The sequence below is a fragment of the Bos taurus genome, chromosome 5 (genome assembly GCF_002263795.3).
Source record: "Bos taurus isolate L1 Dominette 01449 registration number 42190680 breed Hereford chromosome 5, ARS-UCD2.0, whole genome shotgun sequence".
Taxonomy (NCBI): domain Eukaryota; kingdom Metazoa; phylum Chordata; class Mammalia; order Artiodactyla; family Bovidae; genus Bos; species Bos taurus.
This window is the reverse complement of record NC_037332.1, coordinates 22983726-22996898: the sequence shown is the minus strand read 5'-3', so window position 1 is coordinate 22996898 and position 13173 is coordinate 22983726. Positions and strand designations below refer to the sequence as shown.

At 39.5% G+C, this 13173-nt stretch overlaps 1 long non-coding RNA gene across 2 annotated transcripts; it reads right to left on the bottom strand.

The window, feature by feature from the left end:
* Positions 1–1162: 1162 nt before the first annotated feature.
* LOC107132464 (uncharacterized) lies at positions 1163–10407 on the bottom strand. 2 transcript variants are annotated; one of them, XR_001500307.3, is made up of 3 exons: positions 10312–10407; positions 1745–1879; positions 1163–1506 (listed from the first exon to the last, which is right to left on the bottom strand). It is a non-coding gene; the product is annotated as an uncharacterized lncRNA (long non-coding RNA). The 2 variants fall into 2 exon arrangements; XR_009494471.1 differs by lacking the exon at positions 10312–10407 and adding an exon at positions 2526–5074.
* Between the last annotated feature and the right edge of the window lie 2766 nt (positions 10408–13173).

Sequence of the window (13173 nt, the reverse complement as noted above, 5' to 3'; positions counted from 1 at the left end):
TTTTTTTCCCCCTAAATCTTTTTTAGTTAAACAAGTTTGCAGCGATCCCTTCATCTGTCAGCCTCCCCTCCACAGTGACAGTACAGTACCCAGACCTGTGTCTCTGTGTTCTCCAACACTTTTGCCTCCCACTCGGGTCTTGAAATCTGTCTACCATCTACAGGCAATAAGAAATCCAGATTGTTCATTCTAGATAGCAGCTTTTCTGCTGTATTGATTACGTCTTTTATGGAAAAAAAAAAAAAAACTGGCACATCTGATCTATAGGATTTCTGTGGTTATTAAATGGAATTTATTGAAACCAACTCAGCAAAGCAGTGTTTGCACGGATAACCATGCCTCAGGAAAAGTCTGTGCTAAAACTCCAGTATTAAACAGTGTTCAGCATAGGGCCCTCTTGTCTAAATGACCCACCAATGACACTCCTGCCCTGTAGACACTTGCCAGGCTTAGGGGAGAGCTGGCAGGACTCCATTTCACTAATTTGTGTGTGGAGTTTCTCCTCAGCCCCTCACATGGTTAATTCTGAATTATAATCCAGTGTACTTTCTTGGGGGGAAGGGGCAGGGGGTGGATTGTTCCTGAGGAAATTTGGAGAGAGAATGAGACTTATTTTGTTGAACTGAAAATCAAGTAGCCCATGTTTGGCTAAGAATTGGGAGGGTGGGGTGGAAATGAAAGAAAAACTCATGAGAAGAAACAATGAAACACAAGCTCCGTCTTTCATACCGGGCAGTGCAGGGTATGGGAGGACAGTGGGAGGAGGTGGGGAGTGTACAGGAGGCAGCTGAGTTTATTTTTAACACCAAGTTAAAGACATACTCCGTGTTCTTTCCTTTTAAAAATAGACTTTTAACCTCTTGAAGCATTTTGACTCTATTCTGCCTATGGGGTAATACCCCTTTTGTGGCTGGCAACTCCCACTGGAATTTTTCCCATTGCTGGCTTACTGGTCAAGTAGTTAGAAGGATGGAAAAACCCCAGACTTTTTCTTCTGAGAGCTCCTGATCAGCATATACACATAGCTCCTGTGTGCAGAGAGGCTTATAAACTCTGATTGCCATCCTGGACCTTGAGCTTTATGGCATTTTTGAAAACTTGATGGTTTGAGAAAATGTCCTTATTTAAAAATAGGTTAGTGAAATTGTGGATATAGTCTTTCTGAAGTCCATTGAAGCAATTTATTCATTGAGTTTATGAATGACACAATAGACATGCCTATACACGTTTACACCCATGAAATTAGAGTAAGTATGAATAAAATGATAGTAGCTGATCTTTAATACTTATCAAGGGCGTCCTATGTGCCAGACACTGTTTCACATACATTTAATGCTTTGAACAATGCTCCTAATGTAATCATCCCATTTTACAGATGAAGAAGCTTGGGCTCATGGCTATTCAGTAACTTGTGAAGATTGTAAAGTCAGTGGGTGGTTTGTGGGAGAGGAATTCAAAGTCAGGAAGTCAAGCAGTTCAAGTCCACTGCTAGCCCATACAGTGAGTCTGTAATTAGAAAAGATGTACCTGCTGTAAGACAATTTTGTTTCCATCTGTTGGAAATTTGGGGCTGTTATCAAATGTACTGATTTTGTTAGAAAATTTTATTACCATCTGCAAGATAGTTGTCATAATAAGAATATAAATCCACAATGTTGACGATATGAAGGGTGTCCCCTTATATGTGATACTCTTGTGCAGTGCACAACCCACACAAAGGTACTTGGCCACCCAAAGTACTCACACACAAGTGCACACGCATGTAGTCCTGTAGGCATGGCAGTTTATGAAGAAAAAATACAGCGCTCGTCCTCCACGAAGGCCCACTTCTGTCTGTGGAGTGTGCTTCTCCCTGAATCTGAATAACTCCACTTCTTACCTGAAAAAAAAGAAAAGAAAAAGCACCAGACTGCTGTAGTTCAGAAGAAGAGGAAGCTAGTCTTTTAGAGGTAACCAGACTGATTTGATGGAGCAACAGCTCTTCTACATACCTCAGTCTACAACTAGGAAAAACCTTACGTGAAAGTCTGGAGCTTGTGTTTGTGCCCAGTACAAAAGTGCCCTACTCCTGCTTCCCTTTTCTTCTGTTCTGGGGAGTAAACACTGAATTCACATTAGAACAGGGTGGCCCACTATATATGTGTGTTAAGCTGTGTGTGAGAAGAAATAGAACAGCTCACAAACCTAGGAGATTACATTTTTATTATGGAAAATTTCAAAAATGTACTGAAATAGACCAAAAAGCATAGTGAACCTCCTTTATCCTCATGAAAATGAGCAGTTAATTATGAATTAATGACCAGTCCTGCTTCATCTATAGTTCTACTCACTCCTCCCTTATTTGAAGCAAATTCTAAAGAACATATTATTTTATCTTTACAATGTAAAGTATTTTTTTTAAAAACAACCACAATATTATCATTATATCTCAAGAGAAAGAGTAATAAATCATATATCCAATCAGTGTTCAAAACTTGAATTGTCTGTCAAATGGCCCAAATTTTCTTTTGTTTTGTTGATTTTACCTTGTGTTCATTTGAAATGGGAATCAGCTAAGTTCAAACATCACATTGGTAGCAGTATGTCTTATTTTCTTTCAATGTACAAGTTCTCCCTTCATCTTTTTTTTAGTCTGGATTTTGCTGAAATGCTGATATGGCATCCTCATCGTGTAGTTTAAACACATTTCTCTGTAGCAGAATCCTTTCTGGGAGGAGTCCAGGCATATGTATATTCTTTTAAGGTGCTTGGGTGGTGAATTTGAGCCACAGGCAGGCTTGGAAGGCCCTGGAAAAGCTCAAAGTCTGCTCCCAGATTTCTTAATGTCTTGGTTGCAGTGATACATTCTGAGGATCTTACTTGAGTGCCATGGTGAAAGCATATGTCTACCACTTGTTGAGAGGTGAAGAATGCTGGCTTGCTTGTTGAGGACATATAGACTCCCCACAGTCATTTCCTATTCTCCAGGAGAAAGTTTCACAGTCAGGCTTGAAAGAGAGTAATAGAACTGCATTGTTGACATCACAAAAAAGAGACTTTCCCTTATGAGGTGATTTGCTTTCAGTTTGGTCTATATGTGAACCAGTAATCAGCCTGCAAATTGTGGGAAAAGCCTTTATTTTGCAGGCCTGAATAAGCAGGTACTTGACTTAAGTGAAGTTTAAATAACTTTTTTTTTTTTTTTCTGCAAACTGGAATCAAGATTGCAGGGAAAAATATCAATAACCTCAGATATGCAGATGACACCACCCTTATGGCAGAAAGTGAAAAGAAATTAAAGAGCCTCTTGATGAAAGTGAAAGAGGAGAGTGAAAAAGTTGGCTTAAAACTCAACATTCAGAAAACCAAGATCATGGCATCCGGTCCCATCACTTCATGGCAAATAGATGGAGAAACAATGGAAACTGACAGACTATTTTCTTGGGCTTCAAAATCACTGCATTGCAGTCACCAGAAATTAAAAGATACTTGCTCCTTAGAAGAAAAGTTATTACAAACCTAGACAGCATACTAAAAAGCAGAGACATTACTCTACCAACAAAAGTCCATCTAGTCAAAGTTATAGTCGTGTATGGATATGAGAGTTGGACCATAAAGAAAGTTGAGCACCAAAGAATTGATGTTTTCAAACTGTGGTGTTGGAAAAGACTCTTGAGATTCCCTTGGACTGCAAGGACATCAAACCTGACAATCCTAAAGGAAATCAGTCCTGAACATTCATTGAAAGGACTGATGCTAAAGTTCAAGCTCCGGTACTTTGGCCACCTGATGTGAAGAGCTGACTCATTTGAAAAGACCCTGATGCTGGGAAAGATTGAAGGCAGGAGAAGGGGATGATAGAGGATAAGATGGTTGGATGGCATCACCAACTCAACAGACATGATCTGAACAAGCTCTGGGAGTTGGTGATGGACAGGGAGGCCCAGCGTGCTGCAGTCCATGGGGTCGCAAAAAGTCGGACATGACTAATTGACTGAACTGAACTGAAATAACTGGTAAATCAAATGTTCTATGGATATCTAACTGATGTTAAATCTATCTGTCTTCAATGGATTAGGACATGAACACATTTGATTCATTTTCAATATTTTTCTTTTTTTAAAGATTCTGACTTTACTGAAGAAATCAAAGGCCAATATGTTCGCTGGGCTCTGGCCTTTCAGCTTCCTTCTCCACAAGAATCTACTGCACCAGTGTCATTGATGGCAAAGGCAGCCTCACTCTCACATGGAAGAAACCATGAAGTTATCTATCCTAGGCTGTTCTGCTTTTTGGGCAGAGAAAGAAAGGTCACTTGACCTTTCTTTCTTCTGTGTCTCTTGAAGGCTCAAGATAATTCAAAAATAATAACAGAGCATAGTAGTTTCTTGGTAAGGTTGGAGTTTGAGCTTTCCCCATCCCCACTTCCACATTGGTCATCAGCACTTGCCCCATTCCCTGCTGCCCTCCTTCCCCATGCCAGCTGCCCAGAGAGGTGTTTGCACTGTGCTTGTTGTCAGAGAGCCTGGGGTCAAGGTCTGCTCTGCAACCTCATCGTCAAGCTGGGTGACCTTGGGTAGGCCACTTGATTCTCTGAGCACTGATATCTTTACCTGTGAAATAAAGATTGTATCACATGTTCTACCTATCACATGAAGTTGTTATGAAGATCAAGTCGAGTTAATGTAGGTGAAAATAATCCTTTGTTAAGCATCGCATAAGTGCCCTTGCTCCCCGCACTGCATCTGTTCACAATGTAGAAGACATTACATGAATTTTAAAGTCAAACAAGGTCCCATTGCCTTTTGGTTGTGTCATTTTGGGCAAATCATGCTCCTAGCATTGGTTTCCTCATAAATAAAATGGGGATCATTTTATCTGGCATTTGCTTACTTGAATCTTTATTTACTCATGCTACACCTTGATCTACTGTTGTTTTGTGAACTAAAGCTTTCTATGTGAGATAACAGATACAAAGCACCTAACATAGATTTGATACTCTAGGTTCTCAATAAGTAGTCATTCTTTTTCCTGTCCTGTTCTTGGCAATTGGACTGTGGTAGGACCCAGCTGACATGTCTTCCGTTATAGACAAAGAGCTCTTCCTCTAGATTGCTGAGTGCAGAACTGCTTGCTTGCTCCTCTGTCCTCACCTATGAGGATGCTTGATTACAGCCCAGACATGTTTCAAATTCTCTCTGTAAGTCTATAGACTAGGGAATTACATAATCAAGAAGTCCTTCTCTTATATGCTTGGGAATAAAGAGCCCTCAATAGCATATGCGAAAAAGACCCAAATGTTTGGTTGACTGCAAAATTAATGTGAGTCAATAACGTGATGGAGCAAGCAGAAGTCAATGAATTTTAGGAATTTTAGGAAACACTCATGGAAGGGTCCAATCTACTGGACTCATCCTACTTGGTTAAGATGCTGCGGTACTGGGCTGGATCACTAGGAGAGAGCTGGTGAGGAGCTTGGGATCCAGGGTATTTGAGTAACTATTAGAAAAACTGAGGATACTGAAACTGCAGAAGACATATTTTATCGTCTTCTGTTTTTGTCTTATTGTCTTCTGGTTTTTGAATGGGCTGAGCAATTAGAGAAAATAGAACACCACCACTTTGCATTTCCTTAAAAGAACAAATTTCTAAGGGGTATGTACAGGCATGCAGGTTATGTGACTCAAGTGGGAGGAGTTAGAGACAGAAGTTATAAAGGAGCAGTTCTAGTGGCATTTCTATTTCTATTCCAACTTCAAACTCTGGACTATTGTAAGCATTGGCTATAACAACACATTTAAAACTGGGCCTCCATATGGCCAGTTTCGGTGTGGCTTTACATACAAAAGATATCCAAAACAATATTGAAATTAGAAACTGGAAAGCAGTAGAATCACAAATATACCAGAAATTAAGACAGGTAACAAGGAAAAACCATGTACAACTTTATGTTGATTAACTGGAATATGCAAAATAGTCAATTTTCTAGAAAAACTATAATCAGTTAAAACTGATTCAAGAAGAAATAAATGACCTAAATCCTATGACTTTGAAAGACATTAAATCCCTGATTAAATCTGTACAAATTGCTTATTAAGGTATGAGTAGTTTCTTACAAGTGAGTCTTACCAAATTTCTAAGGAGTATAGAGTTCCAATCTCTATAAACTGTTCCACAGATATAGAGTATGAAAAGAACCCCAAAACTCATTTTATTAGATTGGCAAAAACTTGAATCCAAAATAAGACAAAAATAATAGGGAAAAATTTTAAACCAGCTTCATTTCTAAATATAAAGGTATAAATAAAATTTGGGAAAAGACAAACCAAAACAAACAAAAAACACAAAACCAGGGACTTCCCTGGCATTTCAGTGGTTAACATTCTGTGCTTCCATTTCGGAGGTTGTGGGTTCAGTTCCCTGGTCAGAGAAATAAGATCCTACACGCCATGATGGGGCCACCAAAAATTGCTTTAAAAAATTAACAGAACAAAACAAAACCCCACAAAACTAATAATACAGTATGACCAAATTGGGTTTATCCCCCCGAAAACAAGGATGGTCTAATGTTAGGAAAATCTATTAGTAAGATTTACTACATTAACAAATTATAAGAGAAAAAGCACATAATTATCTTAAAAGAGGCAACAAAAATCATTTGTTAAAATTTAATACTGCTTCACATTTTTTAAGAAAACAAGAAATATAAGTAAGCAGGAATGGACTTTATTTTGTATGCATTTATTTTGTAAAACATGAAATTATTCAGAATGTTGAATACTATTTTGTCTAGTTGATGTAGGTTGTCTGTTGCAGGAGTAACTGGGAATGGGAATCTTTCCCAAATTCTCCTTGGTAAAGGCAAAAACATACCTCCTCCCTGTTACCTGAGCTTGATATTTCTTTTGTTTATTTACTTTTACAACTTTATTGAGATATCATTGATATGCCAAAAAGACACACATTAATGTATACAGTTTGATAAAATTGGACATATGCATGTCCAAAGATGGAGAAGTTCTATATAGTCAGCAAAAACAAGACAGGGAGCTGACTGTGGCTCAGATCATGTACTCCTTATTGCCAAATTCAGACTTAAATTGAAGAAGTAGGGAAAACCACTAGACCATTCAGGTATGACCTAAATCAAATCCCTTACATTTATACAGTGGAAGTGACAAATAGATTCAAGGGATTAGATATGATAGAGTGTCTGAAGAACTATGGATGTTCATGACATTGTACAGGAGGCAAAGATCAAGATCATTCCCAAGGAAAAGAAATGCAAAAAGGCAAAATGGCTGTCTGAGGAGGCCTTACAAATAGCTGTGAATAGAAGAGAAACGAAAGGCAAAGGAGAAAAGGAAAGATATAAGCATCTGAATGCAGAGTTCCAAAGAACAGCAAGGAGAGAAAAGAAAGCCTTCCTCAGTAATCAATGAAAAGAAATAGAGGAAAACATTAGAATGGGAAAGACTAGAGATCTCTTCAAGAAAATTAGATATACCAAGGGAACAGTTTATGCCAAGATAGGCTCAATAAAGGGCAGAAATGGTATGGACCTAACAGAAGCAGAAGATATTAAGAAGAAGTGGCAAGAATACACAGAAGAACTGTACAAAAAAGATCTTCATGACCCAGATAATCACAATGGTGTGATAACTCACCTAGAGCCAGACATCCTGGACTGTGAAGTCAAGTGGGCTTTAGGAATCATCACTATGAACAAAGCTAGTGGAGGTGATGGCATTCCAGTTGAGCTATTTCCAATCCTGAAAGATGATGCTGTGAAAGTGCTGCACTCAATATGCCAGCAAATTTGGAAAAGTCAGCGCAGTGGCCACAGGACTGGAAAAGGTCAGTTTTCATTCCAATCCCAAAGAAAGGCAATGCCAAAGAATGCTCAAACTACCACACTATTGCACTCATCTCACTTGTTAGTAAAGTAATGCTCAAAATTCTCCAAGCCAGGCTTGAACAGTATGTGAACCATGAACTTCCCGATGTTCAAGCTGGATTTAGAAAAGGCAGAGGAACCAGAGATCAAATTGCCAACATCCACTGGATCATCAAAAAAGCAAGAGAGTTCCAGAAAAACATATACTTCTGCTTTATTGACTCTGCCAAAGCCTTTGACTGTGTGGACCACAACAAACTGGAAAATTCTGAAAGAGATGGGAATACCAGACCACCTGACCTGCCTCTTGAGAAATCTGTATGCAGGTCAGGAAGCAACAGTTAGAACTGGACATGGAACAACAGACTGGTTCCAAATCTGGAAAGGAGTCTGTATATTGTCACCCTGCTTATTTAACTTACATGTAGAGTACATCATGAGAAATGTTGGGCTGGATGAAGCACAAGCTGGAATCAAGATTGCCGGGAGAAACATCAATAACCTCAGATATGCAGATGACACCACCCTTATGGCAGAAAGTGAAGAGGAACTAAAAAGCCTCTTGATGAAAGTGAAAGAGGAGAGTGAAGAGGTTGGCTTAAAGCTCAACATTCAGAAAACTAAGATCATGGCATCGTGTCCCATCACTTCATGGGAAATAGATGGGGAAACAGTGGAAACAGTGACACTTTATTTTCTTGGGCTCCCAAATCACTGCAGATGGTGACTGCAGCCATGAAATTAAAAGATGCTTGCTCCTTGGAAGGAAAGTTATGACCAACCTAGATAGCATATTAAAAAGCAGAGACATTACTTTACCAACAAAGGTCCATCTAGTCAAGGCTATGGTTTTTCCAGTCGTCATGTTTGGATGTGAGAGTTGGACCATAAAGAAAGCTGAGTGCCGTAGAATTGATGCTTTTGAACTATGGTGTTGGAGAAGACTGTTGAGAGTCCCTTGGAATACAAGGAGATCCAAGCAGTCCATCCTAAAGGAAATCAGTCCTGAATATTCATTGGAAGGACTGATGCTAAAGCTGAAACTCCAATACTTTGGCCACCTGGTGGGAAGAACTGACTCATTTGAAAAGACCATGAGGCTGGCAAAGATTGAGGGCAGGAGAAGAAAGGGATGACAGAGGATGAGATGGCTGGATGGCATCACCGACTCAATGGACATGAGTTTGAGTAAACTCCAGGAGTTGGCAATGGACAGAGAGGCCTGGCGTGCTGCAGTCCATGGGGTCGCAGAGAGTCAGACACGACCGAGCGACTGAACTGGACTGTTGATACCATCACCACAATCAAGGTTTTTAATAACTCCAAAAGCTTCCTTAGGTTCCTTTGCTTTTGTTGTTTTTGTTGTAAGAACACTTAACTAGATCTTCACTCTTAGCAAATTTTTCAGTGCACAATTCCATAGTGTTACCTATAGGCAGTGTGTTGTACAGCCAGATCTCTAGAACTTACTCATTTTTATAACTGTAACTTTATATCTGTTGAACTTCTCCCCAATTCCCCCTGCCCTCTTCCCCTGGCAACTTCCACTTTTTTTTTTTTCTGCTTATATAAGTTTGACAATGTAAGTAGAATCATGGAGGTATTTGTCCTACTATGATTGACTTATTCACTTGGCATAACGTCTTCTAGGTCTATCCATGTTGTTGCAAATAATAAGATTTCCGTCTTTTTTTAAAACTGAATAGTATTCCATCATATGTATACATCACATTTTATTTATCCATTCATCTCAATAGACGGACTATTTTCTATGTCTTTTTTTTCTCCTCTATTCAAGCTCTGAGTGTTTTCAGAGTTGTAACCTCACCTCATGTTCTAATTTCTACCTGGGCCTGGCAAGTTGAATATGGGTTCTTGAATCTGTTGTGAATCATAACCAGGATTAACCCAGCTATTCAACTTTGCAGGAAGGGCCGAGCCTTCAGTTCCTGCCAGGGAACTGGGATTTGATTCTGTTTCATGGTTTATCAAATCTAGATTTGTTTGTTATCATGAAATCACTTTAAAGCCTTTAGGGTGATCTATTTTAAATGCTAATATATTTTTCTCCATCTGCTTTTATATGCATAGAGAGATTGACAGAGGAAGGGCATTCGTTGGGTCAGTGACAGGGACTAAGGGAGGAGAGAAAGAAAAAGTTGCTCTTCAATTCCCACCTTTCCTTTTTGAATTTTTTTAGCGTAAGCATGTATCATTTTTATGATAAAAATTAAAATATGCAGTGAAACACTGTGTTCTAGCTGGTATAATAAGCTTAGCATTTGATCCTGAGATTCTCTCTTACAGAGGCAGCTGTAGGACAGATATGTTACTAAAGGATAACTTCAGTTTCTAGGAGAAATCATTACACAGAGGTGCGACTTCAAGTTCAGTAGGAAAGTGGCGAGGGCAGGGCATGGGTACGACCCCTTTACCTGATTTGAAGAGGACATTTGTGAGGAAGTCGCTGTGTAGATGCAGAGATGAGTTATGGGGCTGCCGTTCTTGTCCTGCAGCTGCTCCTGTCTCTGACAGCAGTTTAAGGGAGAGCCCAGAGGACCAGAGCCCTGCCCCTTTAATTAGCTCCAGGAGCCAGGCAAGGTAAATATTTGTGGCTGAAACTGTGTGAATCCATGGAAGCTGGGATTTTAGCCTAGAAGCATTGTGCTGCCAAGTTGCCGTGAGACCCAGAAAGCTGGAGCTATGATCTGCCTCAGAAAATGCTTCTGAGTTTAAGAGAAATGAAAAGAAAAACAAAAAGGACAATGGTATTGAGCTCTAAGTGTTAGATGAGGATGACGAGGGTTTGTCTATGCCTTAGGCTCGATCACAAATTTTACCTATTTTTATTTCAATATTGATTTCTTTTACTAAAGAAAAAAAAAAAGTCAATTCTCCAAATGTAGACATATTCGACTTATTGCATTGATTAACTCATTATCTGGTTTCCAGTTTTCGTACAATCCAGTCTGTACGAAATACAATCAGACCAAAGAATTGCCCTACTTAAAGCTTTTTGATGTCTTTCCATTTCTCTTAGAAATTAATCCTGACTTTTGTAGCCCATATGTAGAGTGAGTGTGCAATTCATAATCCAAACTGGGGTTCTCTGAATATTTATGGTGAGAAAACAGGTGTGACAGGGACTCTCCAAGAGGCTCTATTGGATTTAGCTTCCAGCTTCGTTTCTTACTGCCCTTGTCTGCTCACTTGGCACCAGGTATTCTGGCCTCCCGTCTGTCGGTCGCTTCAGGAAGTCATCATGGAGTCGTTCCTGTCCCCTGGGTAATGCTTATGTGTACACTATTTAACTTCGGGGCTTCAGATATCAACTCCTCAGGTAAACCTTCCCTACCACCAGTCTAGAGTGGTCTCTGGAGTTACTGTTTCATTTCTCTTCTCCTTTCCATCATCATACCTGTTACAATCTCTAAGGATCGTGTCTGGGTGTTTGTTTATTATCTGTATCAGCTGCCAGAGTGTGATCAGGGACTTGTCTGTCTTGTTAATGGGCCTGGCACATGGCAGGGGCTCAATAAATACTTGATTAATGAATGAATGACCAAGTGAGAGTCTTTAAGTTGAACCGAATGGCCCAGAGATGATCACTGCCTTGACCTCAGCTTATGAATAAGGTCCATCTTAAGTAAAAGAGAATGAATGGGAACAGAGAAAAGCAGAGGGAAGAGAGGGTGGGGAGGGTGGTGGCTGATGCCAGACATGACCCTGGTTACAGGCCCTATGGATATACAAGCTATCCTTTACTTCTTCCTGAATGGACTGAGTCATTCAAATATTTTGTAAACAAACCTGTTTTCCTCTTGCCTAACCTTAAATTAGCTAGAACTGAGATTGAAGTTCCATTTTTGAAACCAAAAGTGTATAGTAAAGCATAATTAACCTATATCCTTTGGGATGTATATTTCCATTTTTAAAAAGAAAGACATCATGGCAGAATATGCTAGTTGTGTGCCCCATTATCCATGTTTACCTGCTTCATTGTAACTTAAGGTATTAGTTTCCCATTGCTGCTATAACACATTGTCATAAAATTAGTGGCTTGAAGTAACGCGAATTGTTTGTCTTATAATTCTGGAGTCAAGCTATGTTTCTTGTAGAGTCTCTAGGAAAACAATCTGTTTCTATGCCTTTTCCAGATTCTACAGGCTACATGCATTTCTTGGCTGAGGGCCACTTCCTCGTATCACCCTGACCTCTGCTTTCCCTGACACATCTTCTCTGACTCTGACCCTTTTATCAGACTTCTGTAACTGCCCGCCTGGATAATCTAGAATAATCTCCCTCTCTCAAGATCTTTAACTAAATCACAACTGTAAAGTCCCTTTTCCATATTAAGTAAGATATTTATGGGTTTTAGGACTGGCACAGGGGTATCTTTAGCAGACCATACCCTTCTTTACCTGTTGCTTCTTCTGATGGCTGGGATGTAAGCATAGTAGCGGAAGGTCAAGCAGCCATCTTGGGCCATGCTTTGGAAGACGTGCTAAGGATAAGAGAGCAGCAACGTAGAAGGATGATCTAATGTAATCAGGTGGGACAAGCTCACCCTGATTGAATGAAAAGCATTTACAAGAAAATCTTCAGCCTCACATGTTTTACAACTGAAAACCCCAAATCAGTACGCTGATGGGAACATAACAAAGGAAACATTTTAAAAGTTATCAAGGTTGCAGTAACACTGTTCAGGTAATTTAAAAAATAACAGTTTTACATTCCTTGAGTAAAATCTAACTTCATTAAATATTTTTAGGTTGAATTTTTCAGCAATTTGTGCTGGTGGGAAATGAGCCCTTTGTATTCTCATTCCCCAGTGGAGCATTAATAAATTATTCTCTCAACATCCCACAAACAGCACATGAAGCAGTCTTTAGTGCTCTGTATTAGTTCCCTCAATAGCAGTCATAAAAGAAGTTCAAAGGAACATAAATATAGGTCAATGACAAGAGCACATGGGTGTGTGTAATTATACTGAAGATCAGGTCTGCAGCGTATTTCTCTATGGAATGACTATCCCTTGTGGGTAAAATTTAAGACGTTCTTTATACCTATTTATTTAGCTTACCACTCTCAATTTCCTTCCCCTTTACTTTTCTTCACTGTGTTCTCTACTACTAACCATTGTATATTTATTTGGTTTTGTTTGGTTTTGTTGTTGTTGTTTGGCTTCCTTGCCAAGATGTAGACTATAGGGCAGGATTCTATCTGCCTACTCACTGGAGTCTCCACAGTATCCAATCACGAATGCCAGCTGCAAGGTGGGGAGTGACTGGAGGCAA